Source organism: Delphinus delphis, chromosome 11 (assembly GCF_949987515.2).
Source record: "Delphinus delphis chromosome 11, mDelDel1.2, whole genome shotgun sequence".
NCBI lineage: Eukaryota > Metazoa > Chordata > Mammalia > Artiodactyla > Delphinidae > Delphinus > Delphinus delphis.
In genome coordinates this window covers 99,280,606-99,293,747 of record NC_082693.1, presented here as the reverse complement: position 1 = coordinate 99,293,747, position 13,142 = coordinate 99,280,606, and the positions used below count along the sequence as shown (strand labels likewise).

General features: G+C 51.4%; 1 protein-coding gene across 1 annotated transcript in view; it reads right to left on the bottom strand.

The window, feature by feature from the left end:
* The window catches only part of TBC1D22A (TBC1 domain family member 22A), a 314,302-nt gene that overhangs the window by 186,449 nt on the left and 114,711 nt on the right, over positions 1–13,142 (bottom strand). The gene's annotated exons all lie outside the window — the stretch shown is intronic.

The window sequence follows — 13,142 nt, the reverse complement described above, 5'->3', positions numbered from 1 at the left end:
GTGCCCCCCAGGCACCTCCATCCCTCACCTAGGCCCCCGCGGCAGGCCCAGCGGCCCCCGGTCTCCTGGCTGGTCGCCCTGCTGACACCTGTACTCACCATCCCATGGAGCGGCGCAGGGGCTGCTGAGATGCGAACGCATCAGGTCACACGTCCAGCCCCGGGGCTTCCCTGACTCTGAGGGAAAAAGCAGACCCCTAGCCGTGACTCCACCACCCCTCGTGGCCTCCACCGGGTCCCCTCACACTGCGCCCACTTCTGTCTCTACCTTGGGGCCTTTGCACTTACTTGTTCCTTCTGCCTGGAATGCCCTTCTCCCAAACTTCCCATGGCCACTATGGTTTTCAGTATAAGATCTTAGCTCAAACCCTTCTCACGGAAGACAGCATCCTTTACGCCCCATTGAGGCGGCAGATCCTCTTCCCCGCCCATTTCCACAGAAGCCCCGCCCATTTCCACGGAAGCCCCGCCCCCCCAGGAAGGGTCTTCTTCTATCTCGCTCACTTCTGTGCCCTGGGTCCTGGCGTGTAGCTGAATGGAGCTCCATTGGCTGAATGGACGTGTATATGAGTAAGGTCCCCCATCCTCCATTTTCAGCCCTTGCTCCCCTCTGCTCTGTAAGCTCTCTGCCATCAGGGGGCACCTGGACCTTCCCGCCTGGGGTCTCTCTGGACAGACGACACCCGGGGTGTCTCCTGGATTTGGGACTGGCTTTTCCCATTCTGTTTCTCCATCAAGCAGTGCTCCAGACCTGGCTCCTCAGATGCCAACCAGTCAGGACCTCACGGTCCCCCACTTGTGTAAGATGGGAAATGGCCTGGGAGGGGAGACTCAGCTCCACGGAGGGGAAGGAGGTGGGGGCATTTGGTGCAGGGAGACTTCGGAGAGGAGGCGACGGCAAACAGGGCTGTGAGGCTGACGAGGAGTTGTTCAGAGGGAAGGAGGCAACAAGAGGAGCCTCCTAGAGAGAGACAGACAGACAGACAGCCACAGCAAGAGGCAGCAGGACGGGCAGGGCTCAGGCGCCACGCGTGGCTGAGGAGCGGGGTCAGCGGCCTTCGCAAGACGGCTGGTTCCACGTACAGATAACTTTCTGTTTATCCACACACAGGTCTCCCTGCTTCCAGGCCACAAGTCAAGCACCGAGAGTGAACAGAATCTACCGCAGGAGGCCGGGCAAAGCACTCGCGACTGTCCGCCAGCACCGGGTCCGCGCGCCCTCCTCGGGGACCATGCCACCTGCGAGCCGTCTCCATGCCCACGTGCCCCGATGCCACACAGGCACCCGGCCGCTGCCGAGACCTGGAGCCCTCACAGCTTCGATGCCAATAAATAACACCCCCGGTGGCTCTGACGCTTGCGTGCCCTTCACCTGCCATCTGCTCTGGGCAAGCGCTCCTACTTCCTCACGTAATCAGAGCCAGGAGGCTGCACCTAGAGCCTCTCGCCTTCTTGCACGTTATTTCCCTGTAACAGTAGCTATTAATTTAGAAAGTAAGAACAACTCCCGTGCTTTATGCGTCTCTGGGCGGGAGAGGGGGAAGAAAAGGTAAACCACTTGCTTAAATCTCCTTCAGCCTCTCTCTTCCAAGAGCTTATCTTCGTCAGTTTCAAGGAGCAGCTTCCTCTCCCCCCAAATCACCCATCTCCATCCCTTCTACCCCTTTCACAAAGCAAGTGTGTACATCCAAATTTAATACGCCCCACGCATAACAGGAACAATTCTCTAGATAGGATCAATGATTTATGTAATTTCAAATATTTTAGGAATCATGGGTCCACTGTCATCCTCCTCTTATGAAGTAATTAATAAGAAAAATTCAACCTGAGGTTTTCACAGATCACAAGGACCAATGGTAACGGTCCTGCCGTGCTGAGGACACCAGGAGGCCGAGGCAGGCTCCACCCCAGACAAGCCAACCACCCGTCCCAGGCCCCGCACCTGCCCTCGCGGGCGAGTCGCCTGGCCCAGGCGTCCCCTCCAGCCCTGCTCTGGGACCAGCCACTCCAGCCCCAAACAGGAAGCAGCATCTGGCTGAGGGGCAGGCAGAAGCTGACAGAGAGATGAGCCCCGTCTAGACTTCCAAGGAAAAAACTCCACTGACTGTAATAATGTAGAAGAGATCTCCATACAGAGAGGATGCCTGGTGACACTGGGAAAACGTGAACCCAAAAGGATGGAGGGGGACCCCGAGTCCTGACCTGCCCATAGCTGAGGGGGGCTGAAGGGAGGGCGCTGGCTGGGGCAGGGGCTGCAGGATCCGCAAGGCAGCGAGGCTCCCTCGTGCCCCTGGCCGTGCCCCGGGCCCCCCTCAGCTCCAGCCTCCAGGACCCATGTGCCAAGACCACGTGTTCCGACGTCTGCCCCTTGCGTGCCCGCCCTGAGCTGTCCGGCTGGCTCAGCCTCCAGGCTCTGTCCGCTCCCATCCCTGCTCCCGGACCCTCTCCCCGGGTGCCAGTGGGACGGGAGCGGGACACTGGACTCGGTGGCCCCGGGAGACAGGGCTGCTGCAGGACGCCCGGGACAGACCTAAACCCATCGGCGGCACAGTTAACTTACTCATAAAGGCTGTGGGCAGAGAGGCAGTCACTACAGACCAGGCTGTGATGCCGATTAGGAGGCCGCCGCCTGCCATCGGAAACCACAGCCGAGCTGCAAGGGTGCAGCGTTTCTTTTTCTTTGTTGTTTCCTTTTCACTGACTGATTTATTCTGTATCTTTTGTCTTAAATCACTTCATAGGAGCATGCTTTGCTTTTGCTTTGAAATCACAAAAAGTAGCACTGATTCCAGCCGAAGTCACTTAGCGTCACTGAAAAACTCCCCCAACCATTAATCCGACACAGGCCCACGGGCCCCGGGGTCCCCATTGCTTCCCTCTGGAAGCCCCTCGGCTCGTTTCCCAGCAAGGCCGCCACGCAGCCCGGGAAGGCGCTCCGACCGTGCGAGCACTCGGGCAGCAGCGTGGAGGGAGGGCTCCCCTGAGGTCACTGTGCCCTGCCCTCGCCGCCGTCATAATGAGCTCTCCCCAGATCAGACACAGAGACCCCGACGGAGGAACTGCAATCCCGGCCCCAGCGCGGAGCGGCCCGTGCTGAGGGACTTCTACACCTGCATCAAACAATGGCACGGTTATTTTGCAAAGAATGAATGCATCGAGCCATTTCTAAGCTTTTGCTCTCAGACTGGTTAAAAAACAAAACGAAACAAAACAAAACATAAGCCACTGATTGTGCACTGCTTTCCCCAAACTGTAACAGGCTTTAAGGGGTACGAGTTACACACAGGGTCCCCCGGCGTGTCTGCAGAGGCCAGCGGGGAGCACACTCTCTCCTCCTGCCCCGCCCCCTTCCCCGGGTCCCATCCGATTCTCCAGGGCCTCTGATACCGAGTCTCAGCTACAACGACAGAGAGGAACCTCACAAAGGACACCCACTCCTCCTTCCCCGCCCAGGCCACCTCACCAAGCGGGCACAGCCCCAGGAGGGCCGACGTGGGGACAGCCGGCTCCAGCCCACTGCCGGGACCCCCGTCTCCAAGGGCCCCGACATGCCCAGATCCTCAGAGCAACTTCAGGCCCGGCTCAGAGGCCAGCCCAGAGGCCAGAGCCGCTCTGAGTCCCCCAAGACAAAGTGGGAAGAGGTGATGGGTCACTGACATCAGGGGTCAAAAGCCAGCAGCCCCGGGCCAGGACTCCAGACGGAGGGGGACCCTGGGATGGCACAGGCCGGGCGGGCCACGCGGCAGGAGCCCAGTCTGCACCCTCCCTGCAGCCCCCCTGCAAGGACGAGCCCCCTCTAGCCAGGGCCGCGGGGCTTCACCGTGCAGTCAGCCCAGCACCCCGGGCCCAGGGGAAAGGCGGCGGCAGAGGCAGCTGGGCCACAGGTGCACCAGGGAGGGGTGCCGGCCAGCCGGGGATGAGGGCCTCCTGGCCGCAAGGCGCCCGAAGGCCCAGGTCAGGAAGGAGAGGCTTCCCAGACCGTGAGCCGGCTGGCCTCAGCAGCTCGGTGTCCCCTCCAAACTCGTGTCCCCACAGACGGCCCTGCCTCCAGGTCATCCTCCCCAAGGCCACGCACAGCGGGAGCAGGGTTGGCACCACACAAACGGATTCTGTGCCCCAGGGCCTCCGCCGCATGCTGCCGAGGACGGGGCCCACCGCAGCCACCACGTGCCCAGCAGTTGGCCACTGGCGCTTCTTCAGGGGCCACGGTCCCCACGACTCGGTATGTCCAAAATCCAGGTATTTCATTAACAGCTGTCACAGGAAAGGTGAAAACAATGCATTCACTTGAACAAGACTATTATTAGCAGACGCCGGGGAGTTCAAGAAATAACAGACACGGAGAGGGGGTCAGACCTGTCACAGCACATTAACTCCCATTTAAATGAATGTGCTGTGGGTTTAAGTAGCGGTATTATCTGCCGATAAAGAAAGGATGCCCTCCGTGTGTGGATGTGTTTAATGAAAACACGGAACGATCCAAGACGGCTCTAGCGATGGATACGCACTGGTTATTATTCGCTCTTAAAGTTCTGTTGACATTCCTGATGCTCTTGTCTTTATTAGAGAGGAAGAATTCATTAAAAGTCATTCAAACTTTAAACTCTTCCTGAAGTATCTTTTCTACAACAGAGCAATTTATACTCAACGACAATAATTAAAATACTTGCTACTATTACCAGCAGGGCTAAAAAAAAATGAAAATGCGACAGGCATCCCCAGTTTGCTTGCCCAACTTCAGAAACCTGCGTGTCATGCCAGGTTTTTCCTAAAAAGCTCCAGCGTTCTCCCACAGAGGGCTCTGGGGAGGGGCTCAGGAGGCCTCCTCCTGGCAGCTCTTTCTGTCCTCACTGTGTAAACCTTATCACAGGCCCTCCACATGCCCCCAAGGCAGGACCAGGATGCCAGTAACTCAGGGCACTCGGGGAGCTGAGATGTTCTGCATTCTAAGAAATGAAATATCTTGAAATTGAAAATGTCGCTGTGCTCATGATTACTTAGGGAAAAAATCTGATTCCAGAAACGTGAAAACATCATAATTCTATCATATGCATCGGCAACACGACTTCACAGCGTATAGAGCGCCGTGGAGTTAATTTCTATGGGAGGAGCTGCAAGACATACAGCTCTGTTGAGAAGAGCTGTGGGATTTATATCTCGCGAGATCCAGGAGCCGTGTGGGCTCAGAAGGAAGAGATACTTACAACACAAGTGCTTGCAGCAGGATTGAGGGAACCTTCCCCCGTACGAATTATAACATCTGATGAATGAAACAAGAATAACAGTCTATAACAAATGTAAAATGTAGATTAACAGGCCCCCAGATACCACATAAAGTACACACTGAATATAGGTTTACAACACAATGAATAACGAACGCAGCACTCTCGGAACAAGCAACAACGCCACATTTGGCTGTGATTACTCCACCTTCACCTCCTTCAAACGTGGGGATTTACGTCCCACATCTTGTGCTCAAGCCAGTTGTCTGGATAGGTTAGCAAAGCACAGACGTCTCATCACACTCAAAACTGAAGTACGGGGCTTCCCTGGTGGCGCAGTGGTTGGGAGTCCGCCTGCCAATGCAGGGGACACGGGTTCGTGCCCCAGTCCGGGAAGATCCCACATGCCGCGGAGCGGCTAGGCCTGTGAGCCATGGCCGCTGGGCCTGCGCGTCCGGAGTCTGTGCTCTGCAACCGGAGAGGCCACAACAGTGAGAGGCCCGCGTACCGCAAAAAAAAAAAAAAAAAAAAAAACTGAAGTACGGAAAAGAAACAACACGTTCGAACAAAACATCACAGTGTCACACACGTCACCAGACCAAATATTCGGCACAGCTGATGGGACAACATATCAAAGCACAACTGAGGAATCAGACACTGGTCAGAGGGCATTTTTCCATTTAAAGAGAGGCCAGGCTTCCCCTCCTGGCGGTTCGGCACATGAGATGTTATGACACTTAATCCCACGAGGCAGTAAAAAAAAATCCATCCTGACCAATTTGGATTTATTTCGGGAATGTACAGTCACCTCGATACTAGGAAGCCCACTGATAAAATCTACCATGTCAACAGAATAAAGGAGCAAAGACCTATTCTCCTCTCGATGACACGTGGGAAAGGACATGATGAATCTCAACAGGAATTTAGGATTTTCAAACTATGAGAAAAGCAAGGCACCATCCTTAACATAAGGCATCTATAAAATCTACAGTAAATATCCTGTCGAAGAAGAAATGTTAAAAGACTTCTTTAGAATCGGAATGACACCGGGATGCCTGCTTTCACTACTAACATTCAATACTGCAGTGGAAGTCTTGGCCAGCAGGAAAAAAAAAAGCCAAGCATGTATATACAGAACAGAAAGAAAAAAACCAAACTATCGTTATTCATAAGTAATATGATTAACTTCTTTCAAAACTCAAATACATCTACACACAAAATATTAGAATTGATGAAAGAGATTAGTAAGTTTGCCAGATACAAAATTAACTTACAAAGGTCAACTGCATTTCCATATACTGTCAATAAAAAATTAGACAATGCCACTAAAAATTTTAAAAACGCTATTTGCTTAAAACGTATCTATGAATAAATTTAGTAAGTTCTGTAATATATTTAAGGAGGTATGGTCGTTTAAAAGATCAGAATAACTAAATGCAAAAACAAAGTGTTAATTTTCTCCAACTGTTCAACAGATTCTATGTAATTTCTGAGATTTCTATGAAATACAACGATTTTAAATTTACCTTCAAAAGCAAAAGGTCATGAGTAGCCCAGAAACAAGAGCCAGGCCTGGGTGGCCTGTCCTACCAGACATCAAGACCATGTAACCAAGACAGGATGAAGACGGCACAGGGATGGGTGGACAGACCAGGGGAAGAGACGCCAGCCCAGAAGGAGCCCACACACAGCTGCTGTATGATAGCTCATGAGGGCAAGGGGCACAACCACTTATCCACGTGGGGGATTTTAAAAGAAATGGGGCTGCTGTGTCAAACTCCGTGCAAAGTCAATCCCAAATGGATTACGGTCCTAAAGGTAAAAGGCAAAACTCTAAAACTCTTAGAATATAAGATTTCTTTGAAATCGTGAGGTTGGAAAGGATGTCTCAGTACGCAAAAAGGCCTGATCATAAAGGAAAAGACTGCGGAACTGCCTTTGTTAAATTAGGAATTGCTGTTCACACCAAGGAGAGTGAAGAAACAGCCTACTAACTAAAAGAAGATATATGTATCCATATGTTTCCAAAAAAGAATTAGTATCCAGATTATATCAGGAACTTCTACAATCAGGAGGATAAACTAACAAACAAAAAGATGCAGTAGAAAGAGGGGCAGAAGCATTTCCCAAGAGAGGAAATCAAATGGCCTAAGAAACCTAAGAAAAAATACTTAACGTGATCAGCAGTGAAGGGATCGGAAGTGAACAGCACCCTGAGACCCAGGCAGTCAGGGAGCCTTTCGGTTTCACAGCTCCCAGTGCAGGGGAGGGGGCAGCACTGGGCACTCACCACCGGCCCCTGGGGCCACTCCCTGGTACACCCCCCAGAGAAACCCTCAGACCTGTGCACAGGGACTCGGAATGCTCACGGCAACATTCTGAGAAAAAGCACAAGAACGAACATAACCCAGATGCTTATCAACACTGGACTGGATCAATAAACCAGGAACACACGAGGGAATACTACACAGCAGTGAAAATGAACTACACGACAAGCATCGGTGGATGGAGCTCAGAACCTTAACTCTGTAATATAAAGAGTGATGGCAAATGAGTACAGACAGCACAAGTCCACTAAAAACAAAGATTAAAAACAGGCGAAACACACACACACACACACACACACACACACACACACACACACACACACACATAAACTCGTGTCATAAAACCATACAGAAAAGCAAGAAAATAATTAACCAAAATTCAAGAGAACAGTTACTTGTTGGGGGACAGGGACACAGCTGCAGAGGGACAGAGAAGGGACCTCAATGAGGCCAGTCTGGTTCTATTTCTTCAGCCTGACAGTGGGTATATGGAAGCTAATTTTTAATTTTTTCTTTAAATTGGACATATATATTATAGAAATCTTTCTGCTCTATTTTACCATAAAACCAAAAGGACAAAAAAAGGAAAGCTCTATGGATTAGATCCCCAAAATATATACCAGAAGAGTTTAATGAACTGATTCTATAACAAATATGTATCCCTCAGGCTCTCACAAATGCATCCCCACCTCTGAAGAAAAAAAAAAAAAAGATGAATTATGAGACCGAACGAAGAGAGGAGGAGAAAGAAGACGCGGACTCGTGGGGCACTGAGCCCCGGCAGCGCCCCAGGCTCAGGGCCCCGCGGTACAGAACGCTCACACCAGGAGGAGTGCGTGTTTAACGCATGCGTCCCGCCAACATCTGGCAAGCGCTTACCATGCTACGTGCCGGCCCCAGGAGAAGAAAGACCCAGGCCGTGCCCTGGGGAGCTTGCAGCGTGAGAAGAGACAGCCACGGCCGGAATCCCAGCAAGACAGCTGACTCACCCACCCAAGCCCACCAATGTCCATTAGGCACCAGAGGGGGCCAAAACCAGCGTGGAAGCTGGTTGAGTCTCAGGGGACAGAGGCACGGGACAACACGCGGGAAGCACGTGGGCGCGGTGGGCCAGCCAGGGCAGGAGAGGGGGTGCTGGCAAGCTCGGGGGGCTGCCGAGCAGAGTAGGCTGGGGCCCCCAGGCAGAGGAACGGCACGTGCAAATGCCAAAACCTTCTTCAGGTTGGCCCGGATCCTCGTGGACAGAGCCAACGCCTGCTCCTCGGAAGCGGGCTTTTCTTCCCGTCCACCGCGGGGCCCACGCTTCTCCACGCAAAGGCTCCGGTCGGGAAGTCTGTCTACAGAAAGTTCACAATCGGGGAAGGAGTCCAGCATGAACACGTCTGTGCTCCACTGGCACCTGCCTCCTGGAAAATGACCATCCTTCAGGGCCACGGAAAACTCATCACACCAACTGGAAGAACGGTACATAATGTGTCTAAAAGGCCTGCGTGTTTCATTATCCTCTGTGTCTGTTTAAATGTAATGAGACATCACTTCTCCACGGCTAATTGGAAAAAGCATCTACTTTCCCTAATTTGTGAAACAGCCCTAAGAAGCAGATAACCAGAGGGTAGATAATATAACAATTACGGAGAAGTGACCCCACAGATGATGAACTTATCAAGTGAAAAGGCCCAGCTGCGAAATCTGAAAGAGCTTCTTCCCGTGAGCTCCCTGCACCAATCACAGGGCCAGAGGGCCTCGGGTCCCAGTCCGTGTTCTCCCAAGTAATAGGCTGAGTTTATTCGGCGGACAGAGGATAAAAAGAGCAAGTGGCAAAAAAGTTACGAATTTTACTTTCAAATAACAGCGCTGGATAAAAAGATTAATTACTGGTTTCAACAAAACCTCCTGAGTCCCATGAGGCTCCAGGCAACGCTCCAGGCACCAAGCCACGGCCCTGCTCCCAGGGAGCTGACGCACAGTGGGGGTGAGACCTCACCAACAAGAAGACAAATGCTACTGGACGACAAGCACCGTGAGACAGCCAGAGCGTGCGTGAAAGCCGGGGAGAGGGGCTGGGACACCAGCCAGGGTCGTGGGGAACAGCGTCTCCGAACCAGACACCTGAGGTCACAGGTGAGAGAAGGCGGAATCCAGACAGCTGTTCACGAAACAAGTACCTGTTCACAGCTGCTCTGTGCCGTGCGCCGCTTCAGGCACCTGCGTGAGGACTGAAAACGAGACAGACAGAAGGTCTGCTCAGATGCAGCGGAGACAGAAGAGCAGAGCACAGGCGGGGAGCAGCCCCAGCCCAGGAGCAGCTGGGCCCCAGGTCCCAGGTCCCTGGGGAGGTCAGGTGGCGCAGCCTCTAGCGGTTACCCCAGGAGGTCCTACCTCCGCAAAGACCCTCCCTCCCTCGGTGGCCTCCCTTCGGGTGGGGATTTCCAGGCTCCACCCCAGGAGTCTGACTCAGAAGGTCCAAGGGAGGCCAGGGGACAGGCGGGCTAAAGGTTTTTCAGGCAATTAAGTGAGCGAAAAATGGAAGAGACGCTTCAGCAAAGAAGCTCTGAGCGTGACAAATCATCCTATGAAAGGCTGCTCGACATCCAGTCAGCAGGCAAATGCGAATTGTGACCCCGTAACAGCCCGCGACACACCTGCTTTTAAAACAGCTAAAATTAAAGGCTGGCAAGTCCCAAGAACCGACAAAAGGATGTGGAGCGACCAGGCGCCCCAAGCATGGCGGCCCGGCACGGCCACCCCGGAAAGGGGCTCGGAGGCTTCTTAGAAAGTGTATAAACATACCATATGGCCCAGCAACTCCACACCTAGGCACTTACCAGAGAGGGGAAAACACAGATGCCTCCCCTAGATTTATACGTGAAGGTTTAGAGCAAATGTACTTTGTAATGGCCCAGAATTGGCAAGGACCCCAGTACCCACCAACTGGTGACTGGGCAAACACATACCCGGAAGACGGCCCTGCTCGGCGGTGCCGTGAACAGCAGGGCTGAACGTCCACGCCCTGGCCAGGTCAGGGGAGCCACTCGCTAAGTCTGTAAGCTGTATGATTCCCTTTCTGTGAAATGCTTTAAAAGCAAAAGTCTAGGGATAGAAAGCAGATCAGCAATTGCCAGGGGCAGGGGGAGGGGACGGGAGACTGACAGCAAAGAGACACGAGGGGACTTCTCAGGGCGATGGAAGTGTCCACACCATGATTCCAGCGGCTGGTACATTCCTACACACAGGTGTCAAGACTAATCTAACTGTATGCTTAACACAGGTGAATTCTCCTGTGTGTCAATTAGCCGTCAATAATGCTGACAGGAGAAAAGGAGGACAGTGGGGAGGGAGGAGGGGGAGGGGAAGGGGAAGGGAGGGGGGAAAAGACATCCAGAGCAGAAGCGGGCATCACCTGTTGGACGAATAAACCAAAGCGCAGACAGACTGGGGGAAACGCTCATGGCAGAAACCCTTCTTCCCGAGTCATGAGAAGCCCAGACTTTATAGGGACACAAGACCAAGTGAAATCAGAGTGACGTTTCCTGGTCCTATACAGCCAAGGACAAGCACGTAGGATACGAGCCAAAGCGCTACAAGCAGCTTCTCTCAGAACCTATGTTATGGGAGGGGCTGCTCTTCTCCCTCGTGTCTTGTGTCTTGTGTCTTCGCATTCCTACTGCTGGAATGCAAGCGTGAGGGAGGGAGCTGGAGCCCCAACCTGGACCACGAAGAGAAAGCCAAGCACAGGGGGCAGCCGATGCACCGCCGACGACCTCCCCACCGAGGGGCGGCAGACGCCCGTCAAGTACCTCAAAATGACTACGTCTGTGGAAAACCAATTTTCTCCTTTTGTGTCCTGTAATCTAAAGCACTTTGGCTTTAATAATCCTGAATTTCTTTTTAACAAACTTACTGCACAGACAAGAAATATCAAAGTTTAAAAGTGCATTTACTGGAGCAATCAAGATGCAAAACAAACATTTAAAACGATAAGAAAATTCAATTTAAAGAGATGCCATTTATAATAGCAACAAAAAATATGACAACTAAGAATAAATCTAATAAAATGTACACAGGACCTATTATGGAACAACTTCTAAAACTTCACTGAAAGGCATTAAAGAATGGCCTAAAAAATGGGGAATTAGCATGTTCATGAAAATGAACACTAAATTTCATAGAGATGTCAATTCTCCCAAATTGACCTATAGATTCTGTGCAATTCCAATCTCAAGTCAAACACACGTTAAAAACCAATAAGAATGGAATCTAAAAAATACAACAAACTAGTAAATATAATAAAAAAAGAAGCTGACTCACGGATATAGAGAACAAACTAATGGTTACCAGTGGGGAGAGGGACTACACGGGAGGGGTTTAAGAGGTACAAACTATTAGGTATAAAATAAGCTACGAGGGCATATTGTACAACACAGGGAATATAGCCAGTATTTTATAACTATATAAAATGGAGTAAAAATTATGAACCACTACATTGTACACCTGTGACATATAATATTGTACATCAACCATACTTCGATTAAAAAAAAAAAAGAGAGAGAGAGAGAGAGAGAGATGGACTTCCCTGGTGGCCCAGTGGTAAAGAATCCGCCTTCCAATGCAGGCGATGCGGGTTCGATCCTTGGTCAGGGAACTAAGATCCCACATGGCACGGGGCAACAAAGCCTACACTCCAGAACTACTGAGCTCGCGTGCCTCAACGAGAGAGCCCACGTGCCGCAAACTACAGAGCCCACACGCTTTGGAGCCTGTGCACCACAACTAGAGAGAGAAGACCCGCACGCCACAACTAGAGAGAAGTCCGAGCGCCGCAACTAGAGAGAAGCCCGAGCACCGCAACTAGAGAGAAGCCCGAGCAGACCACACGCCATAACAAAAAGATTCTGTACGCCACAGCTAAGACCCAACACAGCCAAAAAGGAATAAGGAAAATAAATAAATATTTTTTTAAAAGATAGAGAGAGAAAAACTTGGCCCCCTGACTCTGGAACTTACGTGGAAGAGCAAAGCCTTAAGATGACCTGATCACTTCTGAAGAGGAAGAGGGGGTGTGAACACCTCCTACCAAATACTGAGACTTAGGGTGAAGCTGAATGAATGAAGGTAACTCGAATACTGGGACAAAACAGAGACCAGATCTCCGCGAATGTGAAAATGGCATGAACAGAGGGACACTGCAAACGTGGGGAGATAAGCTGGACCGGCCACCACGGGAGAACGTTAAGCTGGATTCCCACCTCACAGCACACACAGCCATCAGATACAGATGAATTAAAACAGGTGTGAATGCTAACACTTTATAACTTTGAGGTGAAAATAAGGGAGGGAGAATGGCTTGAGGATGTCTGGGTAGGAAAAGATCTCAGGAAGCTAACCCTAATAGAAGAGATGGGTAAGTTCAATGCCACGAAAACTGAGAACTTCCGATCACGACAGCCATCAAGAAGAAAGTGTCAGAAACAAGCCACAGAGTAGGAGGAGGAATCTGCCATATACAAACTGCAAAGAATTAGAATCCCTAATATATAAAGATCAACAACCAACAAACAACTAGATCAACCACACAAGAAATCAGGCAAAGGTGG